At 36.7% G+C, this 10,619-nt stretch overlaps 1 pseudogene; it reads left to right on the forward strand.

The window, feature by feature from the left end:
- The first annotated feature begins 5,889 nt into the window (after positions 1-5,889).
- LOC120605489 (uncharacterized) lies at positions 5,890-6,022 on the forward strand (annotated as a pseudogene).
- The last annotated feature ends 4,597 nt before the right edge of the window (positions 6,023-10,619 follow it).

The raw sequence follows: 10,619 nt of genomic DNA on the forward strand, positions 1-10,619 counted from the left end.
TGAAATTTAGAACACATTATCTGAGATGAGAAGTATATTAAATGAAATAAACAAAAGAATAAACAAAGTGAATAAAGAAGAGGATCAAATGCCCTATCTAGAGAATGGGAAAGTCAAGGACATGCCATCAGAATAGCAAGAGATAAGATGCCAAGACTACAAAAATAATTTAAGGAACATATGAGACACTATTAAGGGTCCAAATATCCCTCTGATCGGCATAACCGAAGAAAATCAAGATGTTGAACAGCTATTTGAAGAAATAATGATGGAAACCTTCCCTAACCTGGTGAAGGAAATGGACATAAAACACCAGGAAGCTTGGAGAACTCCAAAAGTCAGGGATCCAAAGAGGCCCACACCAAGACACATCATAATTAAAATGCCAAAAGTTAAATACAAAGAAAGAATATTAAAAGCAGAAAGAGAGAAACAGATAGTTACTTATAAGGGAAAACCCATAAAACTGGCAGATGATTTCTCAAAAGAAACTATGCAGGACAGAAGGGCTTGGCACAAAATATTCTACAGGATGAAGATCCAGTTTCTACAACCAAGAATATTTTATCCAGCAAAACAATCATTTAGAGTTGAAGGACAGATAAAGAACTCCCCAGACAAAAATAAGCTAAGGGAATTTATCAACACCAAGCCAGTATTGTAGGAAATGTTGGAGAGACTTCTCTAAGAAGAAAAAACAGGAATAAAGAATGGTAACAACTACATTCCTATCAATAAGTACCTCAAATGGAAAAGAATTAAGTGCTCCAACCAAAAGATAGAGTGGCTGAAAGACCCCTACATATTCTGCCTACAAAAGACTCACTTCAGATTAAAAGACACACACGGACTAAAAGGAAGGGAATGGAAAAAGATATTGCTTTGATGGACCTCGAAAGTAAGTCAGATAGAGAAAGATAAACACTATATGATTTCACTTATATGCAGAACCTGAGGAATAAAAAGAACAAATTAATCAAAAACTGTCTCCCAAATATAATGGACAATTTGATGACAGACAGAGCGGAGGGGGTTTGGGAGGCTGGGAGAATGGGGTGAAGGGTTAGCTGATAGATGGTCATGGGGATGGGGAGGGAGCACAGCATAGGGAATGCAATTAGCATTAATATGTTGGTTAGGTGGAGTGTCAGAGGAGGGAGGGAGCAATTGGGGGGGATAATTTTATGAACTATATAGATGTCTAATCAACGTACTCTATACTTGAAACTAATTAAAATAAATTATAATTTAAAAAATAATAAATAATAAATAAATAAAAGGAAGGCTTGGCAAAGAGAAAACAATACATGTTCACAAAAAGCCTCTTACATGTCTATGGCAGCATTATGCATAGTATTCCTAAACTGGAAACAATTAAAATATTTTTAAACACAATGTGACATATTCATACAATAGAATGTTACTCAGCAATAGAAAAGAACAAAGCACCCATAGTTGTCACATTATAGATGAACCTCAAAAACATGTGCTAAATAAAAGTAACCAGTCACAGCAAAATTTCATATTGTATGATTCTATTAATAGGAAAATTCTAGAAAAGACAAATTAATGAGACAGAAAGTAGTTTATTAATTGGTTCAGGTTAAGGGAGCACAGATTAAATGCAAACAAGCATGAGAGAACTTTGTAAGCTGATGAAATGTTCTAATACTAGATTGTGGTGATGGTTGCATAACTCTATATCTTTTCTAAAAATTATTGAACTATACACTTATACTAGATGAATTTTATGGCATGTGAGATCTGAATAAAGTTACATATGCACAAGAAGCTGAAGACCAAAGAGGTAAAGTAATTTACTGAAGATCACAGAGTTAGTTTCTTGAAAGTCAGAACAAGAAATAAGAATTCCCGGCCACTGAACTTTTTGCTGTAAAGGTACCACCAATAGGAAAAAAAAAATCAAATGGAGTAACTGTTTTAAACAATTTTGAGGGAAAAATGGGAGGTATAAATTGGTGATAAATGAATAGAAACATGAGTAGATAAGCAGAGATATATTTTAGACACTCAACATCAATTCTAGTCATATAGTCAAACATAAATTTTATTACAGAATCTTTGTGTCCTGAAATAATTACTCTTTTATTCAAAGTTGTTCATTCTTGCTGCATGCATAGATTCCAATTTCCCAACCCACATTGTAAGCTATCATTATAGGTCACAGTTTCCTTACCGTGCCTTCCTCAGCCTAGTGGTGTGCACAGAGCACTGCCTTGATAAGCACTTGGGCCCCAGATAGCTTCCCATGGTCTCCTCTACTACATCCTCCATTCGGCTGTTTATTCTTTACAGTTTACTGGAATCCCTAACAGGGCAACCAACTTAACTAAAAGCACTATCTTCACTTTTCTCACTTTTTCTGACCCCAGGGTTACCTCAAGATTTGTCAAAGAAATACAAATCTCAATGTCATATAGACAAAAAGGAGCCTGTAAGATTTTTCAATTTTTTTAAATCTCCATAAAAGAAATAAAACTGCCCTAAAAACCTGGAAGCAAAATTTTCTCTCTATATTTTTGAAACTGGGGGTAGTTAAATGAAAACCTACATATTTGCCTTTAAGCTGTGGTATATGGCTTGGACATATGAAATGAGAAAGAAATTTTTCTTTTCTTTTCTTTTTTAAAGATATTTTTCTTAAATACCAAGTCTTATCTCTTCTTTCTCTTCAGGCTGCATTCGAGATAAAATATGGAGCCCCCTGGTGGTTGAATTACTATCGTCACTATGAAGTTCCCTCACATAAAGCTCTTAGTAATCTAAAAGCAAAAACTTACATTTTATATCCAATTCTTAATCTTAAATGGGGCCTTTCTTAAAATGAATGCAAGTTTTTACTTTACATAGCTCAGTGGCATGTGTGTGTTTTCCTGGTAAGGAGTTTGAAGCTAATAAATATTTATATCTATAGGATAGTGCTTCCTAAATTATGTTAAAGTAAAATGAGAGGTTAGAAATGAGCTCCAGAATCACTCTGATGATTAGAAGGTCACTCTGATGATTCCTAACCTTCTTAAACATAAAATAGTTTCAAATACCAAGACCTTTTGTAACTATTGCGGTACATTTGGAAATATTACTGCACCTCACACCCAACAACTAAATCTCCTCTTTAGTAGATGAAACTGTTCTTTCATATAACACCATAAAACATGTAGCTTATAAGATGTAATGGGTTTCTTGAGCTAAGTGATGTTATCACTCTTATTTTTTGAGAGAGAAATTCTTTATAAGGAATTAGTTCATGCAATTATGGAGGCAGGCAAGTCTCAAATTTTTCAGGGTGAACTGGCAAGCAGCATATCTAGGAGAGCTGATGATTTAGTTTCAGTCTGAGTCTGAAGGCTTGAGGAGTAGGAGTGCAATTAGTGTACTTCATGGGCAAAGGCTGGCAGGTGTGAGACTCAGGAAAAGCAGATGTTTCAGTTAAATTTGAATGAAAGAGAGGGGAGCCAATGTCCCAGGTCAAAGGCCATCAGACAGGAAGAATTCTGTCTCACTCTGGAAGGTCTATTTATGCCTTCAACTATTTGGATAAAGTCCACCCACACTGAAAGGGGAATCTGCTATAGTCAGTCTATCGATGCAAATGTTAATCTCATCCAAAAACACCCTCACCAAAACACCCAGAAATAATACTTGACCAAATATCTTGGCATCTGGTGGTCCAATCAAGTTGACACATGAAATTAACCATCATACAGCCAGAGGAAAAAGCATACATTGTTATATACAAAGTAACACAGATAAGAATTATAGCATACTTCTTATCAGAAACCATGCAAGTAGAAGACAACAAACATCTCAAAAGTGCTAAAATAACCGTCAACCCAGAATTCTATATGCAGCAAAAATAGCCCTTAAAACTGAAGGTGTGGGGAACCTGAATTCACACATGGTATAAAATTGCATAGAGCTATACACACACACACACTCAGAGACAATGATTCTACCACTTTCATAAAATGCCTTCTAATTTCTACAAATCAACCACTTCTTTTGGACCATAAATCCAATTGGTGTAAGTAGTTGATGGGAAGCAGAAAATGCTATCCTTTGGCTCCCACATCCCCCACCGCTACCAAAACAACAACAACAACAACAAAAAAACACACACAGATGACAGAAACATCATCATTGGCAGTGAAGGTCCACCTGCCTGGTAGAAATAAGAAATAAAAAAGGCAACAATTGCCTGATTTGATCCTGAAAATTTTTATTTTCTAATTATCCAGGGCTCAGTTTAAAATATATTGACTCATCCAGTACCAGATAAGGGGTATCGTTTCCTGACAGAGCAGATTTGCTTCAAAGGCTTTGCTGAAGAACTGTTTGGTGGGATAAAAGGACAGAGTAGATTAGACATATGCATTCTATATAGCTAACTACATAAGCAAATTTTACCTAACCATTACTTAGGTTATTTCCTTAGAACTCACACTAGATAGCGCTTAGACTTGAATTTTATTTTCAGAAAATCAAAAGTCTCCTTTTTTCAGATTCAGCCACACAAATTACATCGGTTCTTAAAGAAAGCCATACCTCAAGACCTCACAAAGAGGTATCTATTACCAGGAGCTCTAAGCAAATGTTCTTTTAATTAGCTACATTTATCTTTAATCCCTGTTTTGACAGAAACTCTAACATAAACATACATTACCAATACATAAAACCCAGCTCAAAGTATGGTTAATTTTTATATTTGACAGAGCCAGTTAGAAAAAATAACTTTGACCTTTCCCCGTCTTTGTGTGATGTCACTACATCCTAGTCTCACAACCTAAAACAGAAACAGTGGCATCTGCAGCTAAAGTACAATAATGATTCTTAAACTGCTCCTTAAATGTGGCAGTAAAAACCCTGATAAGACCTCTAGGCTTTATATCGAAGCAGCTGCAGAATCAAGTTAAATCATTTCTTCAAGGACTACAGTAATTATTAAACTGATTAAAGTTTACCTACATTTCATTCCTAGAGAGTTTTCACCAAGGACTTAGAAACCAGATGGTTCAAGACTATGCATGATGGATATATTCCATGAAGTATGTCCATTGTCATGGAAACAAGAGAAACAACATCATCTTTATTGTCTATTCCTTCTCAAAATTATGCATTTAATAATAGCCGGCAATTTAAGCAAAATTCAAACAATACTTAGGTACCAGGTTAAAAGTTGATGCCTCTACCCATTTTTAATACTAATGCTCAACTGTCGAATTTACTAAAATGTCTTTAGCGAATCAATTTACTTTCTACAGAGGTGTTTAAAGAGAATCTTTATAACTTTTGGAATTTTAATACTCCAGAGAAAATCAGAAGATCTAAAGATCCCAAGAAACTGGAGCTGAAGCTCAGAGATTGCTCCTCTCCTGGAAGAGAGAGTGGTCAGGGAGAGAAGCATCTTTCCCTAATGCCCTTATGGAGAAGTCAGTCCTGCTTCTCCCAAGAACTATCCCTCCAGCTACACCTGAGCTCATCCCTGCCCTCTTTCTAGGGAAGAGCCTTACCAAACACATTCTTTCCTCTTTACTGTCTTCAACCTCAATCACAATCACAATAACAATCAAACATTTCTTGAGTACTTACTATGTGCCTGACATGCATCATATGATTTCATACTCACCAGTAGTCTTTATCACTATTACCCCTATTTTATAAATGAAGGAACTGTGGCTCAGTGCAGTGCTTCTCAAAGTGTAATGTACTTATGAATAATGAGAGATCCTTTCAAAATATAAGACCAGAGACAAGGACCACCATTTTGCATTTCTAACAAGCTCCAGGTGATGCAGATGGATGCTAATCCATAGACCACACTCTGAGTAGCAAAGACTTTGCCGATTAAGAAACATGCCCCCCGCCCCCATCTACAACCATGCTATCCTGAACAATCCCATCTGATGCCATCTGATCCCGTCTGATCTTGGAAGTTAAGCAAGGTTGGGCCTGGTTAGTACTTAGGTGGGAGACCACCTAGGAAGACCAGGTGCTGTAGGCATAAAAAATAAAAGAAATAAGAGATTGTAAGCTGACAAGTTCCTTGCAATCTGTGAGGTCAACCAAGGGTTGCCTCGTCTAAAAATTAAAAAAAAAAAATTAAAAAAGAAACATGCCCCCAAACACTCACCTATTGAGTACAACCTGAGATTCCAATGCATAATATCCTGGCTCTAGAATTTCATCTCTTACTCATTTTGCTCTCCTATTTCCCAATTCCTTAATATACACCACAGCAGCCTCTACTTGGACGCATAGCCTGGATTGCCTATCAGATTTAAGGATCCTGTATAAATTTTTCATTACTACTATAAGAAATTGCCTCAAACTTAGTGTTTTAAAACAAATCAAATTTATTTTCTTACCATTTTGGAGATCAGAAGTAAAAATGGATTTGACTGAGCTAAAGTCTAGGTGTTAGCAGTACTAGTTTCTTCTGGATACTCTGAGGGGAGAGTCTGTTTCCTTGCCTTTTCTGGCTCCTAGAGGCCATCTGCAATTCTTGGCTAATGGCTTCTAAGTCACATCACTTCAAACTCGTGTTTCTGTCATCACATCTCTTGCTACTGACTGATCCCCACACATCATTTTTATAACAATTATATATTTGTGATTACCTTGGGCCCACCCAGAAAATTCAAGATAATCTTCCCCATCTTAATCCTTAATTTGATCATGTCTGCAAAGTCTCTTTTACCAGGTAAGATAATGTATTCAGTCACAGATTCCAGGAATTAGAACAAGGACATCTTCAGCATACCACAGACCTCTGTGTTTTGAATTGGAAGCAAATAAGACAAAGAACAAGGGCTGTGTATAATTAATGCTGGGCGTAAGAAATAACCCCAGAAGTGGTGTCATAGAATTCCCAAGGGCAGTAGCAGCATCCAGTGTCAGCACCCACAGCAGAGCTACTGGAGCAGGTATAGCCAGGACTCAGTGACAGGGTTAGCATGTGCTCACCATAGTGGCTTAGTTAATGAAAGTGATTCTAGTGCCCCGCTCCAATCTTCTTTATTCCTGCCCTTTCTCCAAACCTGCCATTTCAATGAACTACCCATAATCCCTCTAATAAATTTCTTTTCTACTTATATCAATCAAAATGAGCTTCTTTTGACTGCAAGTAAGAACCACTCTTGTTTTATATCCCCTTCCAGGATAATCATAAGACAACTTACCTGAACACAAGAACTTAGAGGTACCATAGTGAAGATATTTATTTAATTGTGTTTTTTCTAGTGCTTTCTAATTTTATTTGACCATGAAATCTCTCTCTCTCTCTTTTTCTTTTGTCTTTTTTTTTTGCATTATATTCTTTTTAAATAGTTGGCAATAGAATAGCATTGAAAAGATGTTACTTCAATTTTACGAATGAGGAAATAAGGGCTCAGAGGGTTTAAGATAGTTACCCAAGGTCACTGCCCACAGCAGAGCTAGTAGAACAGGTACACGCCCCATGGGCCAAATCCCCGAGGACTTAGAACAGCTAATATGTGCCAGATCCAGGATTCAAAACCCTTTCTAGCTTCAAAGCTACTTCACCATATTCCCCCATTCAAATACCTATGTAGTGATAATCAAAACTACAAATGAAATGATGTATTTCTAAATATTTAGTGTGTCATAATTTCTAGGGGTTCATTACAATTGTTTGATCTTTTCATGTGCTTATCAGTCACAGGCTTTTCCAATATGATGCACCACCAGAGAGAACAATGGGTGATGAGGAGGGCTTTCTGGGGTGATTATCACATATTTTATTAAAAGAAAGATGAATTTACAGGGGTAATATTTTAATGTTAAAAATGTAGAAGTGGTTCTATGCCTTATAACCCCCTCTCATTCAAGTGGCAGTAAGGTCTTTCAATAGGCACTTTCCTTAGGGAAGTTACTACAGAGAGAGAATTAAACATTACGCTCTTGGTTTTTTAGTTCTTTAGTCAATTTTGTAAATCCACAGCAGAAACAACAGTCTTAAAAGCCATGCAGTTCCAAGAGTCAGACAATGAAATTAAATAAAACTTTTGCAATTTAAGAGGTTGAATTCATTATCAAGGGCCAAATCCCAGGGGATATAGAACATTTAATTTATACCATAAGGTATGGATGAATGCAGGGTGATATACTGCCATCTACCCAAAAGGAGAAGAGGGTTTTTTCACCTTGTGAAAGACAGGAAAGAGAACAGCAGCACTAGTACCCTGAGCTGGAGCCCAGGATCAGTATAATAATAGAAGCTTCTGGGAAGTCTGTGGGGTCCCAGAGCCAAACAGACCATTTCCTGGCTGCTTCCTAAAGCATAGGCTAGAAGACTACAAGCCAGGGAACCTCTGCATCCGACATGGTCCCTAAGCAGTAAAGAAGCCATGACTGAAAGGTTTCTGCAAAGACAGACCTCCAAAAAGCCTCACAGAATCCTAAATATTCCACAGTGCTATGAGGAAAGCCTGCAGCCCTGCCTTCTCACTTCCCACCCCTACCCATGCATGCATTAAAGTGGCTAGAGGGGCTGACAGACCAGAAATAGGCCGGAAGAGGCTTCTAACTTAGTATGAGGATCGTGCAGAGTCAGAAGAGAAGAGAGTGAGAGGAGTCACCACTGGGAGCCATGGAGGAACTGCTCACACCAGCAGAGTCATGCCACATTGCCCAGGCTTGACTGGATGATTACATCAGGAACAGGCCAACAAGAACAGGAGGTGACCAGGGGCACATGTCAACCTCCCCACACCACCCTCTGTGTATTTAATATGTGATATACACCCACTCCAACCCTGGAGGAAGAAAGAAATACAGAGGGGAAAATCTTGGTTTGGCTAATTAATTACCATCCACTCCTCACTAAAGGATTAAGTGTTAGACTAGAAATTACTGAATTTTCTAGAAATGGCAAGATTAAATTTTCTATACTAAACCAAGATTGTTTTTTTCCATCTCAGATGAGTTTAGTTATAGACAGATAAATTCATTATCTTATTTTTGGTATACCTGAGTTTTTGACTGTGTAAAATTCATGTTCAGTTCACAAGTCTTACGGAAATGTGAACTTCCTGTTGGTATGATGTGACTATTAGGCCATTCTTTTTATTATTCAAATTACTTTAATATGCCCCAATAATAATGTTATGAGTCATAAAGTTGAAAGAAAGTTTATTTCCATGGCAGAGGAAGAAACTGTGGAGCAGGTGGGCGTCAGCTCTGACCGTGGCTAGGAAGCATGAGAAGTCTCGTTGGTAACCACTTTGTCTATAAGGCACAAGCATTACTGACAGGCAGCTTATGGGCCACCTGAAACAGCTTTGTGAGCCACTCATGGCTCATGAGGGAACAGGTGGAGGGACCACTGGTGTGGGGGAGGAAGCAATAAAAATGCATGAGTGTAGAAGAGAGTTGGAACAGCAAAAAGATAAAATAAGTTACAGTTTCATTGAAAAGGAAAAAATGTAAGTACCAAGAAATAGATTCTGTGGACTCATAGGGGACTCTTCAAATATATGAAAACAAAAAGAACCATTTTTTTTAATTAACTAGAAAAAGGAAAGGAAACCAACTGAGTAAACAATGCAATGGGGCTTTCAGTAAAAAGGGCTGAGGATCATTCTAAATAAAGTAACACTATTCAAAGTCTTAAGAGAAATTAAGACTTCCAGAAATTAAACTGGGTTAAAAATAAAAGATATAAAATGGGTAGGGAAATAAACAAACCAAAAGTTCTTGTAATGGAGGATGTCTCATGTTAAAATTTTTTTCCAAAAGACACAATCATTAATGTAGCAGAAAGAGGCTAAGAGATGATTATCATAAGTCAGATGTACCAAATTGTCTGTTAAAGTTGCTTTAGTATTCAGAAGAAAAAAACCTAAATTGTCAACAAAATAAAAGTACTCCATGGGCCCGAAGACTGTGAATTTTATTTAATATAAAATAATACCTTTTATAAATTACAACTAACTCATGAACCATTTTTTCTAGACTATTATTCTCTCCATTATAAGATATGAGATAGACAATAGTTAAATATGTGTTCAAGGCCTGAATGAGGCAATTATAGACAGAGATTTATCCCTCAGCTTCTCTTTTAAACAAAGAGTTGTCTATAAATTGTATATGAATACAATGCAATGTGTGTGATACTGACCCAGCGAAAGACATATAGAGTAACAAAACAGAATAGAGAGCCCAAAATCGACCCACACATGTGTTTACTTTTGAATTAATACAGATGCCACTTTAGATCAGGGGGAAGGATAGATCTTTCAAGATGATGCTTGAACAAATAGGCATCCAAATTATTTTTTAGAAAATTAAATTGGATGGCTACTTTATATTACATACAAAATCACTTGAAATTGGTTAAATACTTAAATGTAAAATGAAAAAAAAATAAACCCTAGCTTTTAGAAAATAATATAGGAGAATGTCATCATGACTATGAAATATAGTCATGATGATCATATGGAAAGAGACAGTGCTTTGGGTTCACCAAATCCAGAATTCTTTTCATTGTGGTTACTCTAAAAGCACATTTCCTAGCCTCATTTGTATTTTCTAATGACCACATAACTGGCATCTGGCCTTTGGAATGTAAGCAGAAATGA

Source organism: Pteropus medius, unplaced genomic scaffold, assembly GCF_902729225.1.
Source record: "Pteropus medius unplaced genomic scaffold, Ma_sr-lr_union100, whole genome shotgun sequence".
In the NCBI taxonomy this organism is placed as follows: Eukaryota; Metazoa; Chordata; class Mammalia; order Chiroptera; family Pteropodidae; genus Pteropus; species Pteropus medius.